We start from the raw sequence: 27881 nt of genomic DNA on the forward strand, positions 1-27881 counted from the left end.
CCTCCTGCAATCCATCCACTTGGAGATCCGCTTGCTGTGAGATCCTCCGTGCCTTCCTGTCTCTCTGCGGCCAACAGAGATCCTGCAACCCATCTTCCAAGATCCACTTCAACGATCACCTCCCTGGCTGACGTCAGGTGCCGTGGCCACGAGGAGTGTTACTGTGTGGCAAAACATCGGGTCCAGCACAGTCTGGACCAGCCACATTCAGCGCCTGTCAGCGCATACTAACCAGTGGGAGCATTGCATGGACTTAAACATCACAGCAAGATACTGTGGTGCCTTGGGGGGGGGGGGGGGGGTGGTGTATGGCAGTTGGGGTGTTGCTATTTGGTATATCAAGGGAGTTATTAACTCTTGTCAGTCGTGATGCCAGGGTGAGAGTTAATACTGTTTAGCTTGGTCTATCGCCACCCTTCCCAAAAGCGATAGGGAGATGTAGAATAACGGAATGTCCACAACCAGAACTTTGCGGAAAACTTTCGGAAACTTTACTGAAGCTTTTCTGTAACATGGGATAACAGGTACAGTCCTTATAATAAAGTCTATATACAGCTTAGCAGAGATTGACATATGTTGGGACTTTTGTAAATTTTTTAGCTTAGTAGGATTTTGTAAGCACAGATCCGCTGGATTTAGGGGTTTGTTTAGGTCCAGTGATCCTGCAAGCATTTGCGGGGAATTTGTAAGAACTCACTGTTTGATTCAGGCCGAGGCCGGCAGGCTTTGGCCCAGTAATTGCCGATAACAGCTGTGCAGATCTTTTCTCATCAGCAGCCCACGAGGAAAGAGAGATATTATTGGCTGCAGCTCCCTTATATGGGCAGGGGCTGGCCGTTTTAGGATTGGTCCATACCATCTGTCATTCACCGTTACATAGTGTTATGGGTAATCACATGACCCATGAACCACCAAAGGTAGGTCCTTTTACCTACCATAGAGTTCTGAAGCCCCGTCACATGACCCGAAGGCCCTGCGACGCTATGCAGGTAATAACATATTATATACAGTATTTACACACTTAATTTAACACCATATTAACTAGATGAGGGGTGACTAGGGGATGACTAGGGAAGCGGACCCCCACAGTTCCTAGGAACTCTGACTTTGGGGACCCCCAACCAAGGTATGGTATGCAATACGGTATCGGGACACCACAATACCATCACCAGGAACGGGTAATATTTAATCACTACTGCAATAACTTTTATGGACATTCAACCAACATTATTTCACCATACACAGACTGTTTAGTATCCGGACGTCCAGTAGCTGAATTTAGTAATTCACTGTATGTTTTATACGGTCAATTTTTACATTGATTTTATCACGGCATATTTTATATGTTTTATTTGCCATTTATTTTTCCTTCCACAAGGGCCCTGTGTGAGGAATATACGCAATTAAAATCTTATACATTTCATAAAATATCTGTTTAATTGAAGCACGGTCTTGATAATATTTTTTAACCTTTTTTTTTTTATTTATTTATTTTTTTTTTAAACTACTATCCTTCAGGTTTGTGCTATTTTTTGCACAACATATTTAGATTATTTCATCACTTTGGGTATAAGTGATTGCCCCGATACCTTGGACAGTAGTAAATTGTGAGCTGCACCAACCCCCTTTTTTCTTCTTAATTTACAAATCTGTTTAACTTTATGGAGCCAGTTGAGCCAGTTAATATGAAAAAAAATAGTTTTTCACTGGAATACCCTTTTAAAGTTTGACCATCAGTCTGAAGCACTTATCTATTGGCTTTATGTTTGCCCTCTGGGATTACGTATCATTAGACCGTATTAGGTTTGGCCAGGTTTTGGACTATGATTCAGCAATCACACAAATGCTAAATACTCTGGATGAACAGTCTACTTGGCTAAAGCTACATTTTCCTTTATTTTACTGTTAAAATTGTAACACAAACAGCAAACTCGCACAGAACTTCATAGCATTTATTGCCGCTCATACCCTCATAGCATTTATTTCCGCTCATACCTTCATAGCATTTATTTCCGCTCATACCTTCATAGTATTTATTTCTGCACATACCTTCATAGTATTTATTTTCGCACATACCTTCATAGCATTTATTTCCGCTCATACCTTCATAGTATTTATTTCTGCACATACCTTAATAGTATTTATTTTCGCACATACCTTCATAGCATTTATTTCCGCACATACCTTCATAGTATTTATTTCCGCTCATACCTTCATAGCATTTATTTCCGCACATACCCTCATAGCATTTATTTCCGCTCATACCCTCATAGCATTTATTTTTGCTCATACCTTCATAGCATTTATTTCCGCTAATACCCTCATAGCATTTATTTTCGCTCATACCCTCATAGCATTTATTGCCGCACATACCTTCATAGTATTTATTTTCGCACATACCTTCATAGCATTTATTTCCGCACATACCCTCATAGCATTTATTTCCGCTCATACCCTCATAGCATTTATTTCCGCTCATACCATCATAGCATTTATTTTTGCTCATACCTTCATAGCATTTATTTCCGCTAATACCCTCATAGCATTTATTGCCGCACATACCTCCATAGTATTTATTTTCGCACATACCTTCATAGCATTTATTTCCGCACATACCCTCATAGCATTTATTTCCGCTCATACCATCATAGCATTTATTTTTGCTCATACCTTCATAGCATTTATTTCCGCTAATACCCTCATAGCATTTATTTTCGCAGTCGCACATACCTTCATAGCATTTATTTTTGCGCAGACCTTCATAGCATTTATTTCCGCTCATACATTCATAGCTTTCATTCCGCACATATCTTCATAGCAGTTTTTCTGTGCATAAATTCATAGCTTTATTCCGCACATATCGGCATAGCATTTATGCCATTGTTACTTTGATATCATTATTCCGTACATTCATTTCATAGCGTTTTATTCAGTACATACTTCCATAGCATTTATACTGCACATTCACTCATAGCATGTATACCGTACATTCATTCTTGTAGTATACTGTGCATTTTTACTATGCATTCATTTTTTGCATTTGTACTGTACATTCACTCATAGCATTTATACCGTACATTCATTCTTGTAGTACACTTTGCATTTATATTGGGAATTCTTTCATAGCATTTAGACTGTATATTTATATTGTGTATTCTTTTACAACATTATACCATTTATTCACTCATAACGGTATTCATTGCATATAGTCATATCATTTATATGGGCATGTATGCTGTGCATTCACTCAGGGCATTTATAGAGTGTATTTATATTGTATATTCATTCATAGCGTATTCTGTGTATTCACTCATGGCTTTTGTGGTGCGCTTTGCTGTACAGTCATGAATGGCAGTCGTGCCGTGCTTCATGCATAGCATTCATTCTGTATTTTTGCTGTGCTTTCATTCATGATATCTGTGCTTTGGGCTGGTTCATAGCTCTTATGCTGTGCACAGTTCATAGCATTTGTGCTGTGCAGGGGTCATAACTTTTGTGCATTGCATTTACGCCATATTTATTAAACAAAAAAATGCTTGTAGAAGTTTTACTGTGCATACACTAGTTGGATTTGTACTTTACACATGTTCGTGGTGTCACTGTTCATATGCTTGTAGCTTTCATACGTATATACGCTAGTTGTCATACCGTACATCCGATGATACCATTTACCATCAGACACGCTAGTAGCCGTTATACTGTGCATAAGTTTGTATGATTTATACTGTACATATGCTCATAATAGTTATATGGTACATACACTAGTAGATGTTATATGGTACATACGCTCATACCATTCATACTGTACAAACGCTAGTAGCTGCTATACTGTACATACGCTCATACCATTTATACTGTACAAACGCTAGTAGTTGTTATACTGCACATACGCTTGCACCAATTACACTGGACATGCACTAGTAGTTGTGATACTGTACATGCGCTATTACCATTCATACTGTAAATACATTAGTAGTGGTTATACTGTACATACGCTCATACCATTTATACTGTATATGCTAGTAGTTGTTATACTGTACATACGCTTGCACCATTTAAACTGGACATACGCTAGTAGTTGTTATACTGTACTTACACTTGTACGATTATACGGTACATACGCTTGTACCATTCACTCTGTACATACGCTTGTAATTTATATGAAACATATGTTCGTAGCTTTCACCATACATTCGCTCATAGCTTTATACTGTGGATACTGTACATACACTTGTAGCTTTCATATTGTACATAAGTTCGTAGCTGCATACTGTACATTCACTAATAAGTTATACTGTACATGCGCTTGTACCATTATATCATACATACGCATGTGTCATTTATAATGAACATACACTCGTAGCATTTTACAGTACGTACGCCTGTATTATTTTGTGTATTACATAGCTTTCCTGTACTTAGCAATTTACTGTACATAGTTTTATGTTATACATATGCCCATAGCATTTTTATTGCACATACATTGCATTCTTATTATTCATACTTCATATAGGCTCATAACACATACTGTATTTACACTTAGTCTTAGCATTGATGTTACGCATATGGTCATAGTTTATTCATGCATTTGTTCATAGCTTGTTCTTTGTGCATATGTGCGTAGTTTCACAGTAGGTTATGTTCATAGCGTTTCAAACATACCTAGCATACGTTCAAAGTGCTTCTTTGTGGCTCATGTTTGTAGCGTGTAGTACATTACATTATTATTCAGTACATCAGGTTAAAGCATTTTTGTACATTTGTATAGGGAATAGTATGTGCACGTGTTTAGTGTATACATCATAAACTTGGTCTGTGCATACTAGGGTAGTATTTTGTACGTGCAAACAGTTGGCATGTTACATTTTATAGTAGTCATTTAGTTTATGGTTATAGCATATTCGGTACATACAATTTAGTATTAGTCTGTACATGACCAATTTACCGTTTGGTGTACACGGTTGGCATTTGTTACATGTGTATGGCAACAGCTTTTGTGTACATACGGTTACAGCACTCTGTATGCGCTTATAGCACTCAGGTTGTGCTCATGGCAAGCACTTTGGCGGTACATACGATTTTGGCAAACCGTTTTCAATATGTAGTCTGTACATACGTGATAACATTTATTAATTGGTCACTGTTTAGTAGTATCTGTGCATTTTGGTTGGCCAAAAGGTTGGTATGTTGGGCTTACATTATAACTTATGTCTGCATACACGGTTGTAGCTGGTCCGTGCTCATGCTTGTAGGAGGTGACCCGTGATACGTTCATAGCAGGTATTCGGTGCATTGTTCATAGCAATCTTTCATGTTAGTATTATCTGGGGAGTATGTTGTAATTTACCCTATGTGCATTACAGCTGTAATATGGGGCAGTTGTTCATAGCTTCTGCCAGGCAAACGTTTCCATAGTGTTCTTGTCATGATTTTGACATCGTAGAACTCACACAGCATGCCGCCATCGAGGGTTGTGTACTTATCTTGTCTGCCTCATCTGCAGGGGATGCAAAGCACATGTTATTGGGATTGCCACAGAGCAATGACATCACGACACATAGGTGGTTGTTTCCGGTTGTGCCTGCCATGTCCACAGGGTGAGGTACCACATAGCTCATTGCCTCTAACGCTTTTCACAACAATAACATGCTGACATATAGGTCGTGGTTTTCCTGTCGAGCCTGCCACTTAGGCAGGAGGATGCACCACATCGGTTATTGTTACTGACACATTTTCAGAGCAATAACATCGCTGCACATAGGTGGTTGTTTACCTGTTATGCCTGCCATGTCTGCAGGAGGAGGCACCACATACGTTATTGGTACTGATAAGTTTTCAGAACACAAATATTTCGACACATAGGTGGTTGTTTACTCGTTATGCCTGCCACGTCTGCAGGAGGGGCACCACGTTGGTTATTTTTACTTAGATCTTTTCAGAACAATAACATTATGACACATAGGTGGTTATTCATCCATTATGCCTGTCACATATGCAGGGGGAGGCACCTCATAAGTCGTTGTCACTGTCACGTCTTCAGAGTAATAACGTTACGACACATAGGTGGTTGTTTTACCCATTTTGCCTGCCACGTTTGCAGGGGGGATGCACCACATAAGTTATTGTTACTGACACATTTTCAGTGCAATAATATTCCGACACACAGGTGGTGGTCTACCCATTATGTCTGCCATGTTTGGTGGGGAATGCATCACACAGGTTATTGTTACTGACACCTTGTTCAGAGCTATAATGTTTTGATAATAGGGATTTTATATTCATAGTACCTACCATGTCTGCAGGGGGATTCACCACATAGGTTATTATTACTGACACGTCATGTAGTGTAGATGCTTGTATGCTGCAGGGGGTGGTGCACTAGTCAGGGGTTACTGTCATGGTCTCAGAAGCTGTGGGTAGATACATCCCACAGCTGAGGGTGTGACTGACTGTGTTAGTCCAGTCACGTCTTCAGGTAGGGTGGTTACACGAGTCTTATTTAGACTGCAGGTGAACTTGTGTCGCAAGGTCATCTTCTTCATAGGCCTGTCATGTTGTAAGGTTTTATCAGTTGGCTAACAAGTTATTTAGCCTCTTTATAGCAGGGACTTGGGAAAGCACTAGATGTAAGCGTGACAAGCATCTAACAGTTTTCCTCTTGCCGGGTTAAAAAGGTAAGTTGGTTAATATGTACTGCAGCTAGTATGTCAGCCTGGTCCGGTTCGGATGATGGTTCATTTATATTAGAGTGGGCGTGACTACCACAGCTTCTCAGTACCAGGTATTGGCCTACATGGTTACTAGTTGGCAATTGCAATTCTGTCGCACAAGATTTAGTCCAGCATTAGGGTATGGGAGGGTGGAGGTGGCTAGCGTGTATGGATTAATGGATGATAATTATTAATATTTTGTTTAATCCTACTAGGTTGACTTTTGCCCTCTAAAGGAGTGCCCTCGGAAGCAGTTTATGGCACACCTCTGACCCCTTTGCTAAGATTATTTCATTTCATACAAGTAGATATGCAACCCTGCAGCCATGAGCACGAGTTTGTAGCCCTGAGTACAAGTCTTAAACAGGCATAATACTTGTAATCGGGGCTACAAACTCGTGCGAGGGGCGTCAGTATTGCACACCCCTCCACCTCTAGGTGGGATAACAAGAGTCAGGGCAGGGGGGCAGGAGTAAATAACACCCCCTGTACCCTAAGGCGGGGCGTACGTGCCGTTTTTGTGGAACCCACCCATCCCTCCCTTATATTATTAATTTATCTGCAGGGTATGCCCTCTAAAGGCGTGCCCTCGGATGCGGTTTATGGCACACCTCTTACCGCTTTGCTAAATAAATAAGGATATCTGGTTATATTGGATTAAGTATCTTAGTAGTAGTCACTGCTAGAGATGAGCGAATTTTAGAAAAATTCGATTCGGCCGATTTTCCCGAAAAATGTGTTTTGTTCCGAATTTATTTGCAGTGAATCGCAGTAAAAAATGGCTATTTCTGGCCAACAGAGAGCCTCAATTGGGGTGTAGAACACTTTGCCTTGCTGTAACATGCATAGGGTGTGTGCTGGGTTAGTGAAATAATATTGTTTTTCAGTATGACATGCAGATCAGAGGCGTCGCTATTAGAATCACTGTCGCAAAGTGGCACAATGACAGAGCCTGGAAGTGGCATCAGTATGAGGAGACCACATAGAAGCTGGAGACCATATAGTGGCTGGATGACAGCGTGGAGAAGGCAGCAGCATGAGGAGACCATATAGTGGCTGAATGACATAGCGTGGAGGTGGCGGCAGCATGAGGAGGACAGATAGTGGTTGAATGACACAGCCTGGAGTTGTCAGCAGTATATAGTGACTGAATGACACAGCCTAGAGTTTGCGGCAGCATGAGGAGAACATATAGTGGCTGAATGAAACAGCGTGGAGGTGGCAGCAGCATGAGGATAACATATAGTGGCTGAATAACACAGCCTGGAGTTGGTGGCTGCATGAGGAGACTACATAGTGGCTGAATGACACAGCCTGGAGTTTGTGGCAGCATGCGGAGAACATAGTGGCTGAATGGTATAGCCTGGAGGTGACGGACGCATGAGGAGACCATATAGTGGCTGAATGACACAGCCTGGAGTTGGGGGCAGCATGAGGAGAACATATAGTGCCTGAATGACACAGCCTGGAGGTAGCGGAAGCCTGAGCAGACCATATAGTGGCTGAATAACACAGCCTGGAGGTGGAAGCAGCATGAGTAGAACATATGGTGGTAGTATGATACAGCTTGGAGCTGGCATCAGCATGAGGAGAAGATATGGTGGCAGAATGAGAAAGCCTGGAAGTGGCATCAGAAGGAGGAGAACATATGGTGGCAGAATGAGACAGCCTGGAGGTGGCATCAACACAAGGAGAACATATGGGGGCAGAATGAGACAGACTGGAGGTGGCAGCAGCATCAGGAGTCCTGAAAGTGGCCCAGTGACAGAGTGGTGCAGTAGGTGGCAATACCAGTACCCGGTGACAAAGGTGGGTGAAAAAAAGAGAACTTGGCATCAGATGTGTGGCATCAGGCGGGTGGCAGGATCAGAATAGTAGCTGAGGCAGGTAGGCAGAAGAAAACGGTCTCTTTTGCAAAAGTGCTCATGTGCATTGAGGATATGCATTACGTAAAAATGTTTTTTTTTTAAATCAAACAAAAGGAAATGTGTGCAAAAAACACCATGTGCCACCTACGCCATCATGTAGTGATGTAATGCAAAGACCTCTAAAAGGTGGAAGGGAACAACGTATGGTCCATTGTAACCAGTGGGGGTAAAAACTTTCCCTGTAAGTGCCCTACTCTTGCATTATTAATTCCCTTCTTGGCAAGTGTTACTCACCCTAAAAAGAGCAGCCCCATACAGGAACCTCTCCCTATTTCCACTTACAAACACTGCCATTTCCCAGGGTTCTAAGGTGGAAATAGGAATTGGTTCCTGTGTGGGGCCACCCTTTTTAAGATGAGTAACACTTTCTTTGAAAAGGCAGAAGGGAACAACGTATTGTCCATTGTGGCAGGTGGGGGTAAAAACTTCCCCTATAAGGCCCTACTCTCGCCCTATTAATTCCCTTCTTGGCAAGTGTTACTCACCCTAAAAGGGCAGGCCCCCACAGGAAACTCTCTCTAGTCACACCTAAAACCCTGGGAAAAGGCAGTGTTTGTAGGGGGAAATAGGAAGAGGTTCCTGTGTGGGGCCACCCTTTTTAGGGCAAGTAACACATGCCAAGAAAGGAATTAATAATGCGAGAGTAGGGCCTTACAGGGGAAGTTTTTATCGCACCGGTTACAATGGACCATACGTTGTTCCCTTCTACCTTTTAGAGCTCTTTGCAACACATACTTGGTGGTGTAGGTGGCACATTCAGTTTTTTGCACACCTTTCCTTTTTTTTTATAAAAAAAAATTTTGGGTGCACATATTTTGTCCTAAGAATATTAATAAAAGTTAAATTTTGTGCAATGCATATCCTCAATACTTACTTGTGGTCTGATGCGGAGGAATGTCTGTAACTGGGGAGCAGAGCCTTAAATATGTTTAGCACTGTCCATATTTGTGAAGTGTTGGTGTGGCACCATGGTCAATCTACTCTGATGCATCAGGCATTGGTTGGTGGAAATCCTGGATGATCTATGCCTGATTCATCTTCACAAAGGTCAGTCTCTCCACATTTTTTGTGGACAGTCAAGTTCTCCTTGGGGTTACTATGGCCGCTGCCGCACTAAACACCCGCTCTGATGGCCCACTACTGGCCAGGCAGGAAAGATTTTCCAGGGCAAACTCTGCTAGTTGCAGCCACAAATCAAGTTTGGCTGCCCAGAACTCCAGCGGATCTTCAAGGTTTGTTGGCATGGTCATGTCAAGGTATGCCACCACCTGCTGGTTCAGGTCCTACTCCATGTCTAACTGCTGCTGAGGAATTGCTTCACTATGCAGGTGAAGAAAGCTACTCATCAGTGACTGTAGACTCAGGTCAAGGCAGTGGAGAGCCCCCCGAGTCACACCTGAGAGAGGATGGACGATGGTGCAGATAGGCATCGGCCAAATGACTACGTTGGATATCTCTGTAGTAGGTCAGTTTGTCCTCCCTCTCAATGGGTTTAAAAAAGGCCCCCATTTTGTGCCGGTAGCGAAGGTCCAATAAGGTGGAGAGCCAGAAGTCATCCGCTGCCGTATGGTGACAATTCAGCGGTCACTATGCAAGCAAGTGAGCATGCATCGTGCTATTTGTGCAAATGACTCGGTGTGACTCCCTGCCTTCATCTCCACTGCATACTGCCAGGGTGTGTCTGGGTCCTCTGTCTCACCTTACTCATAACCCTCTAGCTTCTCTAGCTGCTCCTGCTCCTCCTCTCCTGTCAGATGACTAGAAAAACCTCCCATCTCGTGAAACGTAAACTGTGCTCCACTGTGCCCCTCCCCCTCCTCCTCCAGTTCAGCCCCCACAGGGCTCATGTGGCCGTGAGATGTAGGTGCCATGTCTCTAGTGCCCTGACCAGCCATTGTTTCCAACAATTGTTGTAGTAGATAAAGCAGTGGAATGATGTTGTTCATCCCGCAATCCTGGCGACTGACAAAAAATGTGGCTTCCTCAAAGGGTCTGAGCAAATGGCAGGTGTCACGTATGAGCTGCCACTGGTTGACATTGAAGTTACACAGGGGAGTACCCCTATCCGCTTGGATCATCAAGAAATCGGTGATGGCTTTTCTCTGTTCGTATAGTCGGTCCAACTTATGGAGGGTGGAATTCCAATGTGTGGAAACGTCGCGAAGCAGACTATGTTGGGGGATGCCGTTCTGACGCTGCAGCTCAAGGAGGGTGTGCTTTGCGGTGTATGAGTAGCTGAAGTGCATGCAAAGTCTCCTTCCCACTGTTAGGATGTCTTGCAGATGGGAGGGACACTTCAGGAACCGTGTGTGCCATGCAGGGCGCATGTCTCAGGCTTCCTTTTCACAGACAAGATGTTCTTCCCGTTGGTCACAATGGTTCCCATTTCCAGTTTTTGTGGAGTAAGCCATGATTCGATTTCTTGATGAATGACTTTTAGCAGTTCCTCCCCTGTGTGACTCTGTTGGCCAAAGCAAACCATATGAAGAACAGTGTGACACCGCCGTGCCCTGCACACATGGTATGCTGGAGGGGCACTGAGACTTCTCCATGCAGTGGAGGCTGAGGACATGGTGGAGGATTAGGGGGCAGATTCGCACTTTCACAGGACCAATGGCTTCGCCGATGGATTGCTGACGGAATGACTGACTCGAAGTAGGAGGAGCAGGAGCAAATGGAGTGACAGAAGTTGGGTATGACACACAGCTCACTTCGGCTGTGGTGGTGGAGCTTTGGCTGGCTGAAACAGGGAGTGGTGTGCCACTGGGTGATGCAGCAGGCTGGACCACAACATCGGAGCCACGGTTCTCCCAGGTCGCTTTATGGTGATGATGCATATGTTGACGCAGGACCGTGGTGCCAACATTGACGCCCTGGCCATGCTTCACCTTCTGCCAACATATCTTGCATGTGGCCAGGTTAACATCTGCCGGATGCTTGATGAAAAACTACCACACTGCCGAGTAGCTGATTTTCCCACCAACAGTCTGCACTGATTGACTGCTACTGCCGCCGACTCCAGGTACTCCTGTTCTACTACCTCCTGGGAAGGTAGGCTGCCGCGAAGCAGGTGGTCTACTACGGCATGTTTGGCTCCAGACTTTCAACTTCTGCCACCAGGCTGCCACCTTGCTTGCTCAGCTGCTGCCTCACAGGCAACCTGCAACCCTCTTCTCCTGATGATTATGATGATGAAGCCCCTTCTGCACCCGCCTCCCAAGTGCTATCAGCTTCATCATCATCGAGTTGTCTCTGCACATCACTGATATCCTCCTCAGGTTCCTCAACAGTGTCAGCTTCAGGAGCCTGAACGCTCGCAACACCACCTCCCACGCCACACTCCTCATTACTACTTGCCCACCTAGCGGAGGAAGCGGCGATGTCTCCTCCACTTCTTGGCTGGGCAGTAGCTGCTGACTGTCCTCTAGTAGATCGTCCTCACTAAATAGTGGAGCTGAACCCACAGCATAAGATACTTCTGTGGGGGAGGTAACAGCATAGGACAGAAGCAATGGGAGGACAGGGACTGCTCCCAGGCCATGCCAACTGAGGGTTGTGTCTGAGGAACCCACCGACTGTTGACTGGGGGTGTCAGATGTCACTTGTAATGAAGTGGATGACCATGTTAACCAATCGATGATGACAGATGGGTTGCTGGTCGAGACATGACAGCTAGCTGATACCTGGAGCTCAGGCCTCTCATTGCAACTCCTGCTGCCACTCACACCTAGTCTGCTGTGACCTCTGCCACTCCTCTGTGCATGTCCTGACACTTCTCTGCCTGACATACTTAGTGCGTATATGAGGGGAGTACAATATGCTCCACTACGCTTAAAACAGTATTTGTCTATAAAACCAGCAAGTATGTACTTTTGCCTGGCCTTTCACGGTATCTAGGCCCTTAAGACTTTAACAGAAACAAAATGGTACACCACTTAGATGTACGTATGTGGTATGCACTTATGAGGGGAGGACAATGCGCTCCAGTACGCTTAAAAGAGTATTTGTCTACAGCTCCAGCAGGTGTGTACTTTTGCCTGGCCTTCCACAGTATCTAGGCCCTTAAGACTTTAACAGGAACAAAATGGTACACCACTCTGATGTATGCACAGATTACACTTAATAGAGGACAATGTGCTTTTAGTGCTCTGCTCACCCTAACTGGTTGGCTACTATTAGCTTTTCAGTTGTTGTACACACCAGTGCTGCAGCACACAGTCACTGTGTACTACATCCCAAAATTGCACTTTCTCTCTCAATCTCACTCCCTTCTCTATCAGTGCTTCTAGGCTGGATTTGGGCTTGAGGTGAATTGCTGCTGTAAAAGATTTTCTGTGCAACTCACTGCTCTCTGTCCCTCTCTGCAACAGAACGCTGATGTGACTGGGAGATTAATCACTGCTGTAAAAATGCTTTTCTGTCTAACACACACTGTTATCTGTCCCTCGCTCCAATAGAATGCTCATGTGACTGGGAGTTGAATCGCTGCTGTAAAAATGCTTTTCTGTGCAACACACAGCGCTGTCTGTCCCTCTCTCTCTCTCTGCAATAAAAGGCTGAAGTGACTGGCCGCAAGATGGCTGCCGATTATATAGAGCTGTGACATCACAGGGGTGGCTGGCGGCTGATAGGCTGCATGCTGCATGTGATTCAGGGTCATCCCGCTGACCCTTGTTCCCACCTTCCCAGCATTCCTTGCCGCATGTCATCACATGTGGATCCGCCATTTTAGATGCCCGTGATCAAATCGCGTCGATATTCACATTCATTGCGAATGGAATTTTTCCTGAAATTCGTAATGAATTTGGATTCGTCAGATTCGATTCGCTCTTCCCTAGTCACAGCCAAAGGGGCACTGTTTCTGCGAAAAAGTCAATCCTGGGACTCATTATGTCACTATAAATATTACGTAGACAGTATTATGTGTTCACACTTGAGACTTTCATTTAATCTAGTATGTGTGCTCTTTATTGTTTAGGTACTTTTTATTTATACATTTTTTTCAAAATGGACCTATAAGTTGACTTGCATGTTCAGGTACATATTTTCTTTATAAATGGCATGGCTGTATAATAAGTCATAAGTATTATACATTTTTATTTTCCATACTTGAAGTAGTGTTCATTTGCATTTCCCTAATACTTTAAATAAATCTTGTTTCAGAATATTATAGTGTATATTGCTGTTGAGCTTGTCTTGCAGAAGAAGCTAGTACGTTATAGAGTTTCGGTGCATGTGTTTTGCTGCCACTACTTGCAGCAGTAATTCAGGAGATATTTATTCTAGGCTGTTGGTATGAGCTTTTAGCAGTAGCCATGCACTGAAAATGAGTTCCATGGGAAAGTGTGTTATTTGTACGTAAAGAATTTACACTGATTATAGATTAAAAGAGTGATTGCTATTCTCATCAATCGTTGAGTACGCAAGTGTTATGTGATGTAAGGTATACCATAAAACTATACAATTGATTAGAGAATTTAATTTTATTAGTGAAAATGGTATTTCCAGGTTCAAAGAAACAAGAGACAAAGACAGTGCTAAGGGAATCAAATAAAAGTACAAGAGTGCAGCAGCTCATGGGAAAATCTTGAATTGTTGAGTAAGCTGTAAGTTTTTTCCATTATTTACTTTTGACTGTTTGATCATTCTCTTACAAAACAAGCTACCATCTGCAAAACAACCATACTGAAAGATAAAAATAAATGTGTTATTGCAACCCCCCAAGAACTCATAACATATTACATAATGGCATGACAAGCACTAGAAAAGTGCAATTATCAAGAAGATAGCTTTAGTAAATATTTTTATATAAAGTGAACAAGCCTAGATATGATGTATATCATCATAGTATGGATGTTGATACTTCTGGCTGTTTTAGAGGGGCTACTATAGACTTCATGAACCTAAAAACCTCAGTAGAGATGTCTATACAACTGATACACATGTAAACAGCATATATTGATAAAGAGGAAAGTATGGTTGTATCCAGGGCTTGAGTCCTGCAGGAACGCACAGAAACGGCGCTCCTTTGCTTTTTCCACAGGAGGAACTCCGTCCCTGTTACATTAGTCCTGCAGGACCGACCTCTGTTCTTACCCTCCCTCCGTCTCCTCCCCGACCCGGACTGCTAGATGCTGGAGATGTAGGACCTGTGATGATGTCACCATCACATGTTGGGGCGGAGCTGAGCTGTGGAGGAAAAGGAGAGATCGTGGCTGAAGGACCTGTGTGATGCTGTGGAGGAGGCGGGGCTGAGCTGGAGGAGACATGTCACATGTCACCCCAGTAAGGTAATTACATGGAAGGAGGTTTGTTACAGTGTGCCACCCCAGTAGTAAGAAGATTACATGAGGAGGTTTCTTACAGTGTGTTATCATGATGATAGGGACATAAGGAGGTTTTTGTTACAGTGTATTAACAGAATGATAACCCCTTAAGAACATTGGGGGAGATATATAAAGACCTGTGCAGAGAAAAAGGGGAGCAGTTGCCCATAGCAACCAATCAGATCACTGCTTTCATTTTCAGAGGCCTTTTAAAAAAATAAAGAAGTGATCTGATCGGTTGCTATGGGCAACTGGTGAACTTATCCTCTGCACAGGTTTTAATAAATCTCTCCCATTGGATGTAAATATACATCTTGGTGCCCTGGTACTTAAAGGAGTATTCCTCCCCTTGACATCTCATCCTCTATCCAAAGGATATGGGATAAGATTTCTGATCGCGGGGGTCCCGCCATTGGGGACCCCCGGGATCTCGGCTGTAGCACCCGCTGTCATCACTGCACAGAGCAAACTCGCTCTGTGCGTAATGACTGGCGATACAGGGGCCGGAGTTTCATAACTTCACGGCTTCGTTCCTTGTGAAGTCACGGCCCGTCCCCTTAATGCAAGTCTATGGAAGGGGCCGTGACGGCGGAACGTGACGTCGCGAGGGGTGGGGGTTGTATTAGAAATCTTGGGTGAGTTCCCACACTTTTTTTTCCAGGACTTGACGCCTGGTTGTATCCTCCACTTACTTATGCTGAATGAGTGACTTTCTTTGTACATAACTCTCCCGGGAAGTAGAAATGTAATATACTCTAAGGTAGGTGATAATTTCAGTCAAGTAGCTATAGACACCGCCTATAAATCGTTCATAGTTGATATAATATTGATATAACTTCAGTTTCTGAAATGCAACATTTACATAACATCAATAAATTAGTTGTGTACATTAAAAGTGAAGAAGAAAATAGTATGCCAATAAGTATAAAGTAAAATATGTTTAACAGCTTTACGTGTCCCAGGAATATTTTTTTTTTCCAAAGTAGTCATTTAAAGAGTACCTTTCATTAACTTGATACATTTTATAATCCTCCTAGTTCACTGCCCCCATCATGATAAACCACCCCCTGCCTTTATTTATTTTTTAATCATTTTTTAGTTTTCTACCTTGATATTGCTCTGTATTTTCTGCTCAGCTTCAGGTTCAGATTCACAGACTGGGAAGGGGCATTACCCAGCAGGTGCGACATCATCTGAAGCCATACAGGGGAAAACTTTCTCCCTTACTCTGCAACCAGCAGCAAATGGCAGTTAAGTGTGAGAGGAGCTATGATTGGATAAGGCTGCACACCCTCCAGACTGCATTTCCTGTGTTTGGACCTCTGCCAGGCCAGCAGGAGTCCAAAGTCTGTGCAAAAGATGGGGGTAAATGTGCTCTGGACAAGTAGGGAGACACCTAGTGGCAGCTTTTTTAAACACAAATAAAACATAGAAAACTTCATTTTTTTATATTAGAAAGTTTTTTTTATTTACCATAAGGAGTGCAATAGCAAAAATTCGTTTTGATGAGAGTGCCCATTTAAAGGAAAACTGTCAGCCTGTTCACCCACACTAAACAAAATACACTGAGTTATAGTGTAGGTGAACGGGATTCCATAGAGGTGTCACTAACTTATTTTCATTCACTGGTTGCCTCTAAAGTTCCGTTGCTGAATCCATGAATTGCACGCTGGAGGCGGGGCCCCCGCTGGCTGGCCACCTCTGCCTCCATCTTTCAGTTCCAAAGTCCGCCCCGCTATTTGCATATTCATTATGTTCAACTCCACGTCCCAGTGATGAGAAGTCACAGGTCACGTGAGTGCAGCGCTCTGTCTGCAGAGCGCATGCGCCGAAAGATTTCCCCCAGCTCTCACATCATGATTACCTGCGTCCTGTGTCCTCCTTACGCAGAGCTCTCACGTCATCAGGAGCTTGGTCAATTGAATCATTTCTAGTGGTACTTTTGCACAACTACCCTCCAAGAGGTATTCCAGTTTTTAACTTTGTATAGTGAGACACATATGGTTCGGAGTGTGCATAGATTTCAGAAATATGGCACACCGGGAGCTTCTTTATTTGATTTATTAAGGGGGGTGTGTCAACCAGCATAAATTTGCATTAAACCTGTGGGAGAAAAGCCAGTCTTGATACATTTGTCACTAAATGTTTTTCCACTATAATTGAGTGAATTTAAGTAGCTTTTCATGGATTACTTCCAGGGTATGAAACATTGACCATGTGATCGGCACACAGGTCCAGGGCTCATACAGATACAGTCTAGTTATCAGAGATGTGTCTTATAAAGCACCAGGACAGATTTTTATCCCTTTGGGAGTAAACAATGAAAGTTACTATTAAATAACTACAAGCAGTGATCTTCAAAATAAAGCAATAAATAAAGAACATATGTTGTAAACCACCATAGTATAATACATTATTATTTTATTCATCATGTGATGCAGGGAACAATGAAAACAGTATCACTGGACTTCTGCTAAGCTGCTTCTCTACCAATCTGCTGCTACCAGAACACCAATACAATGCAGTCTGTAGCATTTTCTGCTCAGGACAGCATTGCATAATCTTTTTTTTTTTATGGGAATCAACTCCCATTAAAGGAGTAGTCCAGTGGTGAACAAGTGATGAACAACTTATCCCCTATCCTAAGGATAGGGGATAAGTTGCAGATCGCGGGGGGTCCGACCGCTGGGGCCCCCCGCAATCTCCTGTACGGGGCCCCCGACAGCCCGCGCGAAGCGGCGGCCGACACGACCCCTCAATACAACTTTATGGCAGAGCTGGAGCACTGCCTTTGGCAATCTCCAGCTCTGCCATAGCGATGTATTGAGGGGGCGTGTCTGCCGCCGCTTCGTGCGGTGGTCGACACCCGCTATCTGGCCTGGCCCCCGTACAGAGAGATCGCGGGGGGCCCCAGCGGTCAGACCCCCAGCGATCTCAAACTTATCCCCTATCCTTAGGATAGGGGATACGTTTTTCCCCACTGGACTACCCCTTTAATAATTAAAAGAAAGACATTAATTTTTACATACATTGTGCTTCAGCTTCTCAGCATGTGTGATCTCATGGAACATTACTGTTTATATATAGACACGTCTTTCCAACCAGGATTCCCTAGAATCCAGAGTCTCCTTGGAACCTCAGCAGTAGTTTCCCAAAACACAGCAGCTGGACCTATAACTTTTACAGGCAGCAAAGAAAACTGAATTTATCCTCCTCAAAGATGCTTGGCAAGCATAGTACTCGCCATGAATTTTGGACTGCTTTATCTGCCCTTCTGCCAAGCTACAGTACATAAGAAGAGGGGGTTGCCTGGAAGGGGAAACATTTTTAGGAGTTTCTTCAATGTAATAAATCAATAAACCAGTCCTACTCAGGCAGTTTTATATGGGGTACTGTATACTGTAGCTGGCAATACCCAAGAGAACTGGGCCAAAAGCTCATTAACCCCTTGCCCGTTTTCTAGCTCTCCATACCAACCATTGATAGTTGCTGTATCATATTTTATATCTCCTGTTGCTTTCACATAGCTTCTGTACAGTTTTTTGTGTGATTTATACATATATTCTTGCATGCAGATTGTCACCACAAATGTATTATTACGTAGCCACAGATTGTTGTGACTATATGGAGAAAAACATGCATCTAGTCTCTGCACTCTTTTCTGACTGCTGCTGATCTTTTTAATAATGTTTTATATCTATGTGTCCTGTATAAAGATGTTCTATTTTTCATGAGTTTGGTGCTTTTTTGCACTGAACACCCGTCCGTTGCTTCTTGGCAACTATATTGGCCCTACTATTGGTTTACAAAAGCTCATTAAGCCAATAGCAATTTATCCTCATGACCATGAACATGCTTGGATAGGCAATCAATCCCGCTGCAAAAGGGATCTTTCATGGAAAAAAAATCTTTTCCCTAACATTTTTCATCAGGGTGGTCTTATATGATCACTGGCCAATTCTATCAAATTCCTTTAACTTGGACCACCTTTTATCTTATACAGTAAAGAAAACCAGCTGATCAGTATAAAAAAGTGTGAGCTGACTTTTGTTGGCTCATTAAAATCGATGGAGGACAGCACAAATCCGGCAAGGATATGGCAGGAGGCTGTTTTGAAGTTTTCCCACCGTATTCGGCTGCCAGACTCAGAATCTAAGATCTAAGGCTGTGTCTGTGATGTACTGGGTAGTTTTCCTGCCTGATACACCACGTTTCTAAACTTAAAGGAAAACTGTCAGCTTGCTCCCCCTCCCCCCCGCACTAACCAAAGGTACTGGCTGGTAGTGCGGGGGACGCTGATCAGTTTGATGCCTACCGTGCCCGGATCCGCTCCGCCGTTTGGCCGAAATCTTCGATTTTCGGTATATGCTAATTAGGTGCTAACTGGCACAGACCTGGCTAACTGGCACTCTGACATCAGCGTTGCCGGCCGGAGCGCCGCCCAGCTCATCAATATTCCTCCCCTCACTCCGCCTCTCCCTCTTCTCCCCGCTCTGTAATGAAGAGGGAGAGACGGAGGGAGGGAAGGAATATTGATGAGCTGGTCGGCACTGCGGCCAGCGACGCTGATGTCAGAGTGCCGGTTAGCTCAGCCTGTTAGCATCTAATTAGCATATACCGAAAATCAAAGATTTTGTCCGCACGACAGGGCGGATCTGGGCACGATAGGCATCAAACTGATCAGCGCCCCCTGCACTACCAGCCAGTACCACTGGTTAGTGCGGGGGAGCAAGCTGACAGTTTTCCTTTAAGTGGGGTCATCCTGAGCCATCCAAGAGACATGTGGCCCTAGAAATCATGGGCCCCCTGGGAGGAGCATGTATTTGCCTGTAAATGCAGTGCTGTGCGTGGGAAGAGTTGTGTGCAGTATCTTGAACATGTTTGCAAGAAGAGAAGAGGTATAAAGAAGTATAGATTAAGCACCATGGGTGGAAAATAAGCTGCTTCCTGAGTAAGTGAGCTTTTACAGGCTGTGTTCAATGAACCAGGACAGTAGTGAATACACCCATATTTACACCCATATTTAATCTTCTGGTAGAGATTAAGTTTTCTTGTGTTTCAGTAAAAAGAACAGTTTTTCATCCCAATCGACATGGTCTCTACTGTCTTATCTGCGTGATATACCGTATTTATCGGGGTATACCACGCACCGGCCTATAACACGCACCCTCATTTTACCAAGGATATTTGGTTAAAAAAAGTTTTTACCCAAATATCCTTGGTAAAATGAGGGTGCGTGTGTGTGCATGTGTATACCCCGATACACTGTTTCTGACCCCACAGAAGCCCCCAGAAAAGGCAGGGGGAGAGAGGCCGTCGCTGCCCGCTTCTCTCCCCCTGCCTTTCCCGGGGTCTAGAGCCCTGCTGCCGCTGCCCCACTGCCTCCCCATCCACGGTTTTATATTTACCTGTTGCCGGGGTCTGGTCCGCGCTGCTTCTGGCTCCAGTGTGGTGTCTCCTGTGTTGTTGCTATGCGCTGCGAGGCGCAGTGACAAGTGACGTCTTCAATGCGACGTCACTCGTCATTGCGCAGCGCATAGCAACGACGCAGGAGACGCCACACCGGAGCCAGAAGCAGCGCGGACCCGACCCCGGCAACAGGTAATTATAAAACCGGGGATGGGGGAGGCAATGGGGCAGCGCCGCCAGCAATGGGGCAGCGGCGCCTATAGCCAGGGGAGAGAAGTGGCGGCAGCAGGGCTCTAGACCCAAGGAAAGGCAGGGGGAGAGAAGCAGGCAGCGATGGCCTCTCTCCCCCTGCCTTTCCTGGGGGCTTCTGTGGGGTCAGAAAAACCGTGGATGGGGAGGCAATGGGGCAGCAGTGCCGGCAGTCTCTGGAACCCAGGATAGGCAGGTTTCTGGACCTGCAAAAGCCGATGCAGTTCATTGATTTAAAGCGCCCGCTGCAGTTCATTAATTTAAAGCGCCTGCTTTAAATAATTGAACTGCAGCGGCTTATCGGCGTATAACACACAGATAGACTTTAGGCCAAAAATTTTAGCCTAAAAAATGCGTGTTATACGCTGATAAATACGGTATTCAGTTAGCCAATAGGGGGAAAAATTACTTCAGTTATCAATAGTAGTCAAATGAGTGAAATGTAACTTTTATTTAATTTATTAAAATGTGAAAAACTGGAACAAATTAAAACTTTTTTTTAATTGAATATAAAGTGTTTAACCCCTTAAGGACCCAGCCCATTTTAACCTTAAGGACCCAGGCATTTTTTGCGCATCTGACCACTGTCACTTTAAAATAACTCTGGGATGCTTTTACTTTTTATTCTGATTCTGAGATTGTTTTTTCATGACATATTCTGGTTTATGATAGTGGTAAATTTGCGTTGATACTTGCATCATTTCAAATTCCCAATTTTTTTTTAAACTTTGAAGCTCACTGCTTATAAGGAAAATGGATAATCCAAATAAATTATATATTGATTCACATATACAATATTTCTACTTTATGTTGGCATCATAAAGTTGACATGTTTTTACTTTTGGAAGATGTCAGAGGGCTTCAAAGTTCACAGCAATTTTCCAATTTTTCACAAAATTTTCAAAATCAAAATATTTCAGGGACCAGTTCAGTTTTGAAGTGGATTTGAAGGGCTTTCATATAAAAAAATACCCCATAAATGACCACATTATAAAAACTGCACCCCTTAAAGTATTCAAATGCATTCAAAAAGTTTGTTAACCCTTTAGGTGTTTCACAGGAATAGCAGCAACTTGAAGGAGAAAATTCGAAATCTTCATTTTTTACACTCGCATGTTCTTGTAGACCCAGTTTTTTTTTATTTTTACAAGGGGTAGAAGGAGAGAAATCTTCCTTAATTTGTAACCCAATTTCTGTCGAGTAACCCCATTTCTTCTTAGTATGGAAATGCCCCATGTATGGACGTCAAGCACTCTGCTGGCGCACTACAATGCTCAGAAGAGAAGGAGCGCCATTGAGCTTTTGGAGATAGAATTTTGCTTGAATAGAAGTCAGGGGCCTTTTGTGTACATAGTGCACTCTCACTCCTGAGCCTTGTTGTGCACCCGCAGAGCATTTTACGCACCACATATGGGGTATTTCCGTACTTTTTTTCCTTTTACCTTTTGTGAAAATTAAAAGTATGGGGCAACACCACCATGTTAGTGTTAATTTTTAATTTTTTTTTACACTAACAGGCTGGTGTAGACCCCAACTTTTCCTTTTCATAATGGGTAAAAGGAGAAAAAGCCCTCCAAAATTTGTAACGCAATTGCTTCCGAGTACGGAAATACCCCATATGTGGCCCTAAACTGTTTCCTTGAAATACGACAGGGATCCAAAGTGAGAGAGTGCCATGCGCATTTGAGGACTGAATTAGGGATTGCAAAGGGGTGGACATAGGGGTATTCTACGCCAGTGATTCCCAAACAGGGGGCCTCCAGCTGTTGCTAAACTCCCAGCAAGTCTAGACAGGGCATTCTGGGAGTTGAAGTTTTGCAACATCTGGGGGGCTATAGTTTAGAGACCACAGTATAGTGGTCTCCAAACTGTAGCCCTCCAGATATTTCTAGGCAACGCAACGGCTTCCGTAGTTTGCAGTACGCCACACCAGGGAGAGGATCACCGCCGCCACCCATCACCGCCAGGTAAGGGACCTCCACCGCCGCCACCGGTCACGCCACAGTTCCCCCATTCTGCCGGGATTACCGTGGGTGGGCAGAACGGGGGAACTATAACTGCCCCCCGATTTGCTATTAGTTGGTCGCTTCTGACCGACCAATAGCAGGGATAGGAGGGGTGGCACCCGTGCCACCTAACTCCTATCCCTTCAGGGAGCTCGTCTTAGCACCCCCCCGATCTCCCTTATTTTCCAGGTCATCGGAGACCCATATGACCTGGAATCGCCGCAGATCGCCGGTCTGATTGCCGACATGGGAGGGTCTCAGGACCCCTCAGGAGTTTGCACAGGGGTCCTGCTGATAGATATCAACAGTCACCCTAGTCCTGTCCCCGCCCAGTGCGGCGGGGACCGTAATTCCCACGGGCATACAGGTATGCCCTGGGTCCTTAAGTACCAGGAAGCCAAGGTGTACACATATGCCCTAGGTCCTTAAGGGGATAAACTAATATAATTCATCAAGTGACCATGCACGATGTGTCAACTTAAGCTACAGAGGATCAAAAGAGAACTTGTGTATTAACAGTTAAAAATGCCTTTAAACTAGGCTTAACAGAAGGCTTATTCCACTGTCAACCCTACACATTTATACTGCCACAGTGTACTTCTGTACCTCTAAGCCCCAGTAAGCAGAAGTCACCCCACTGTAATGGCAGTAAATACCCTATAAGGTATTGATAGAGCTTTATTGATTATTCAGTCATCATTACCTTACTTACAATAAATTACAATCATACAAACCATGATAGTATAATATACAGCACAGGTTCCCCAAGCTATACACTATACCACATGTTACACTAACATTCCGCTCCAGCACTCATTATAAAAGAAAAAAAGTTGAACAACAATACTATACATTATAGTCTGTGATTGGGGAGGGGTGTTGTAATAGGGAGGGGTGGATCACAAGGTCAAACTACTCAGCAAACATTTGGGGATGTGGGGAAGTAAAGGGGCCTTATTCCTGAATGCTCACTAATGCTCTACCTACACATGGCGGTATCTGCAGTGTTATAACTCTTGTAACACTGGTGCCATACTGAGTCCTAATCCGCAGTGGCTTAAGGAGAGCAGCTTTTAAATACTACTGTATTATGTCTGAAACTCTCTATCTGCATGGGAGTACAGATACCCAGAATCCTTCTGGTCACTTCTATCCCATAGAGGGGCTTACTGTAGCTACTCTGCTCTTAGAATTGCCTTTATTTTAGCTACCTGACTCTTGTAATTGGCTCACTCATATAGCCATTAGCATTTAATTAGAATAGGTAAGTCATCAGCTTTTATGTGCATAAGCTGTAAATCAAACGATGGGGCAGCAATGTGGTGTTATTTATAATTTTTATTAATATTCTTTATGCTTTTATCTACTAGGAGCAGACAGCTGCTGCATTAAATTTATAATTCAGATGCAATGAAAGTGGCATTACTATAAGCACTGAGGCACCTTTCACCTTTTTTTGTGGAGGTCCAACTACTGGAACCCCCACTCATCACCTTGGTTCAAGTGGCTTTCCAACTATTGCAAAGCTACAAGTCTTATCAGGCCTGGAGCACCTCAGGCATTATGGGAGTTGTAGTTGTGTTTTTCACCAATTACCTAGTACAGTTTCACCAATTATTACTGTAGAACTTACAAGTGACTCCAGCAGTGATAGGACAAAGTCAGGCAGAATATACAATATCAATGACTCCTGGGAGACAGCTTCTCAGTTGTCTTTACTTTTTTCTTCTTATCTATCTGGTCCAGAGGTCAGGATTACTTCCAGCTACATCTTCTCTTTGAATAATTTGACGCAGAGGCATCATTGGTTTATCGCTTTGTCAGCAGATCCTTATTTTCCATATAAAGACAAGAATCATTAACACTACCAGACACTGTGCCCCCTAAATAATAGTGCCACACACTATGCTCCCTGAATATAACCCTGCCACACACTCTCCCATGAAAATAATACTGCCACAGATCCCTTGGTCCTTCTCCAGACCCCTCTGTCTCCTCCTCTTCTAGACTCCTCTATCCTCCAAACTCCTAAATCCTTTTCCAAACCCCTAAATCCCCCCAGATGCCTAAGTCCTCCTCCAGACTCCTCTGTCCCCTCCAGAACCTTCTGATCCCTAGACTGCTAAGTCCCCCTCAAAACTCATAAGTCCCCAAAGAGCCCTCTGTCCTCCCCCTTCACACCCGTAAATCCCCCCAGACCCCTTAGTCCTCCTTTTTCAGACCCCTAAGTTCCCCACACCCCTAAGTCCCCCTCCTCGAAACACCTCTTTCCTCTTCTTCTCCAGACCTCTCTGCCCTCCTACTCCTCCACCCGGCGGCTCCTTATTACTTGCATAAGGCACCTTATAGAGGAGGCACTTTGCACCATTGCTACGGCAGGCTGCTAGCAACAAGCCACTGCTGTTATTAAAGTGGTAAAGCTGATCGAACTTGGGGCCAGGGAACTGTTCTGGAGAGAGGCCTCCTTCAGCCTAGTGGCGTAGGAGGCAGATGGATGGCCTAGTATGGCCTAGATGGAGGGTTTGGTTATTCCAATTCATACCAGCCTAACATATGTCAAAAAGGCATTCTTTTGACATCTGCTGGGTATATACTCCCAGTTTACACACTCAACATAAAGCAGAAGCAAGATTTACTTAAGGTATATTGTATGATACTACTAAAAGCTACTGCATTTTTTTTTTAAATAGAAAATCAATCTTGCTCTGGTTAGTGAAGAAAAAGACAAATATATTCTGAAGGCATATTTCTTCTTAAAAAACAGTTTGGATGATTTGACCTAAGACATTATTACTTCTAACAGTAATATATGTTTAGAACTTTTCAGATTATATTAAGTAAATTACACTACGGAAGTCATGGCAAAACATACTAAAATCAAAACTGATATCCCAAGAATCCCTATCATCTGAAATGTCCACTGGGAATCTGGTTTAGGAAGATCATGCAGGAAATACTGGTGGGAGAGAAGCCAATGCCTGTAGTATAATTATAGCAAGCATTTATCAACCAAAGGGAAAATGTAGCTAAGTATTAGTAATACAAGTCAAATTGTCAATAGTCATTGATAGTTTGATCATTGATCTATGATCATCTCATAAAACACATTTTTTAACAACAGGTTTGTGATTATACAATTAAGGAAATATTTTTTACAACAAAAAACAAACTGAAATTGCATTTAAAACATATGACATGGCATGTACAATGCAGTCCGAAAGTCTTCAGACCCTTTCACTTTTTTCAAATTTGATATGTTGTTGCCTTGTGGTGGCTAATGTAAAAAAAAATAATGTTTTCCGGGGGCGTGGTGAGGTGCCGTGGAAGATGGCTGCTCAGTGTTAGAGCTCCGGCGCCACGAGGCCCTCTGACACCTTCATTAAGCCCTGACTGCCAGCAACTCTATGGGGAGAACCTCACGCAGATCCTCCAGGAGACCCCCCGCCACCCTGAACCCATCTCCGGTACCGTGTGGCATCCAGAGGTTCCTCCGGCCTCCTATAGCTCCTGGACCCGCCGGCCTGCCGCCATTGTTGGACCCGCCTCAGGGCTGCGCTCTTGTTTGGGGACTTCCACAGCAATCAGGGTGACTCCAGCTACTGTGTCACTGCCGGCGCACCCTCCACTGGCCCTTGGAGCTCCTCACATCCTCGCTCCCAGTGTCCTGGTGGCTTCCTGTGAGTCCCGTGTGCTTGAATCACAGCTGCCTGCACACTCAGCAGGCCCAGCAGAAGTGACATGGACCCCGGAGCCGGCACAATTATCTCAGCGGTCACAGGTACAGGACGCCGTCCTCCCAGCCTCACAGCCCCTAGACCCTGTGACAGCTCCACCTACAGGGTCGGCTCCTCTCTCCTGTCCCCTGCCTCCTGCACTGCTGTGCCCTCTCCATAAAGGGCCCACGGAAGCCCTGCAGTCCTCCTGGGCCACCATAGTGAGGGGTGCTCCCTCCTCACCCCCCCCCACATTGGGACTGCCTGCCACCTCTCCAACCCAGGATTCTCTGGCCTCTCCCTTGAGTCATCTACCTACTGCATTGGAAGGGGCCTTCTCCCCCGGACTCCCCTCTGTCTGCTCCTCCCCTGCTCCTGCACCCAAATTCCCCAGGGGCTCCCGGCTCGGTGCCCTCGAGGGCCTTTGTGATACCAGCAATGGGCTCTGAGATCCGCCCCCCCCCGGAAGGTAGGGGGTCCTCATCTCCCTGACATGGAACTGGTGTATTCGGGAATCCCAGGTCCCACACATACGCCCTTTGATTTATGTCAGCTCTTGTCACTAATCCATACTAAGGAGGACTTTCGCTCTTTAATTTCTGAAGTCAAAGATGCATGCTGTGCTGAAATTTCCTCTCTTCGCCAAGACTTGCAGCATGTCTCAGACAGAGTCGAGAGTCTGGAAGAGGCCCACGATTCTACAAGGGCATATATCGCTCAGCTATAGTCCACTGTTGCCTCACAATCTGAGTTCCTATGTGATATGCATAACCACATGGAGGATTTGGATATAAGGAGCAACAGAACAATATCGTTGTGTGAAGTCTCCCCGAAGCCACCCAGGATGAGGACCTGCTATTTTTAACCACCTCCTGGGCCCCCGTCCCATAGGATTAAATTGGATACAGCGCACCAAGCCCTCTGCTCCAGGGCCCCCCTAGAGACGTCATCTGTTGTGTGAATGACTTTCAACTCAAAGAAGTTGGCTAAGGTCCGATCACAGCGGAATTTTGACTTTGATGGTGCCCCTATTCAGCTGTATCAAGACCTATCATGGATCCCCCTCAGGAAGAGACGCATGGAGACTCACTATTTTATTGTTTTATTGTTTTCCTTCTTATTGTTATTTTCTTGCTCTCAAATTTCAATTAAGGTCCCTTTGGACCTGATAGATCCTTTGTGAATATGCATGACACTGTTTGGATGAACAATTATGCTCCACCAGTCAAGGTTGTTATGCATGTTCATATGTAAACTCTGACACATCTGATGTCATAATATGTTATATGTTACATTTCTTATGTTTATAAAATTCAATAAAAACATTGTGAAACTCAGGAAGAGACGCATGCTCCAACCTCTTTTGGCTGTCCTCTTGAATCACCATGTCCCTTACCGCTGGATCTTCCCCTTTGCCCTACAAGCCCATAAAGATGGGCGCTCTGCTGTTTTGCTTTCCCACTCTAATATCCCATCTTTCTGCTCTGCCCTGGACATTCCTACTACTCAAGTGATGGACTGAGGCCTCTCCCCTTCACCC

At 44.2% G+C, this 27881-nt stretch overlaps 1 protein-coding gene across 4 annotated transcripts in view; it reads left to right on the plus strand.

The window, feature by feature from the left end:
- SYNPO2 (synaptopodin 2) overlaps positions 1-27881 on the plus strand; it is a 330432-nt gene that overhangs the window by 95270 nt on the left and 207281 nt on the right. The window contains exons 1-2 of one of the 4 annotated variants that reach the window (XM_056565754.1): positions 14850-14928; positions 15626-15724. The exons of the other annotated variants lie outside the window; for them this stretch is intronic. The gene's annotated coding sequence lies outside the window, so the exon portion shown is untranslated. Of the gene's footprint in view, positions 1-14849; positions 14929-15625; positions 15725-27881 lie in introns of those variants that run through there. 4 annotated transcript variants of the gene reach the window in all.

Source organism: Hyla sarda, chromosome 1 (genome assembly GCF_029499605.1).
Source record: "Hyla sarda isolate aHylSar1 chromosome 1, aHylSar1.hap1, whole genome shotgun sequence".
Lineage (NCBI taxonomy): Eukaryota > Metazoa > Chordata > Amphibia > Anura > Hylidae > Hyla > Hyla sarda.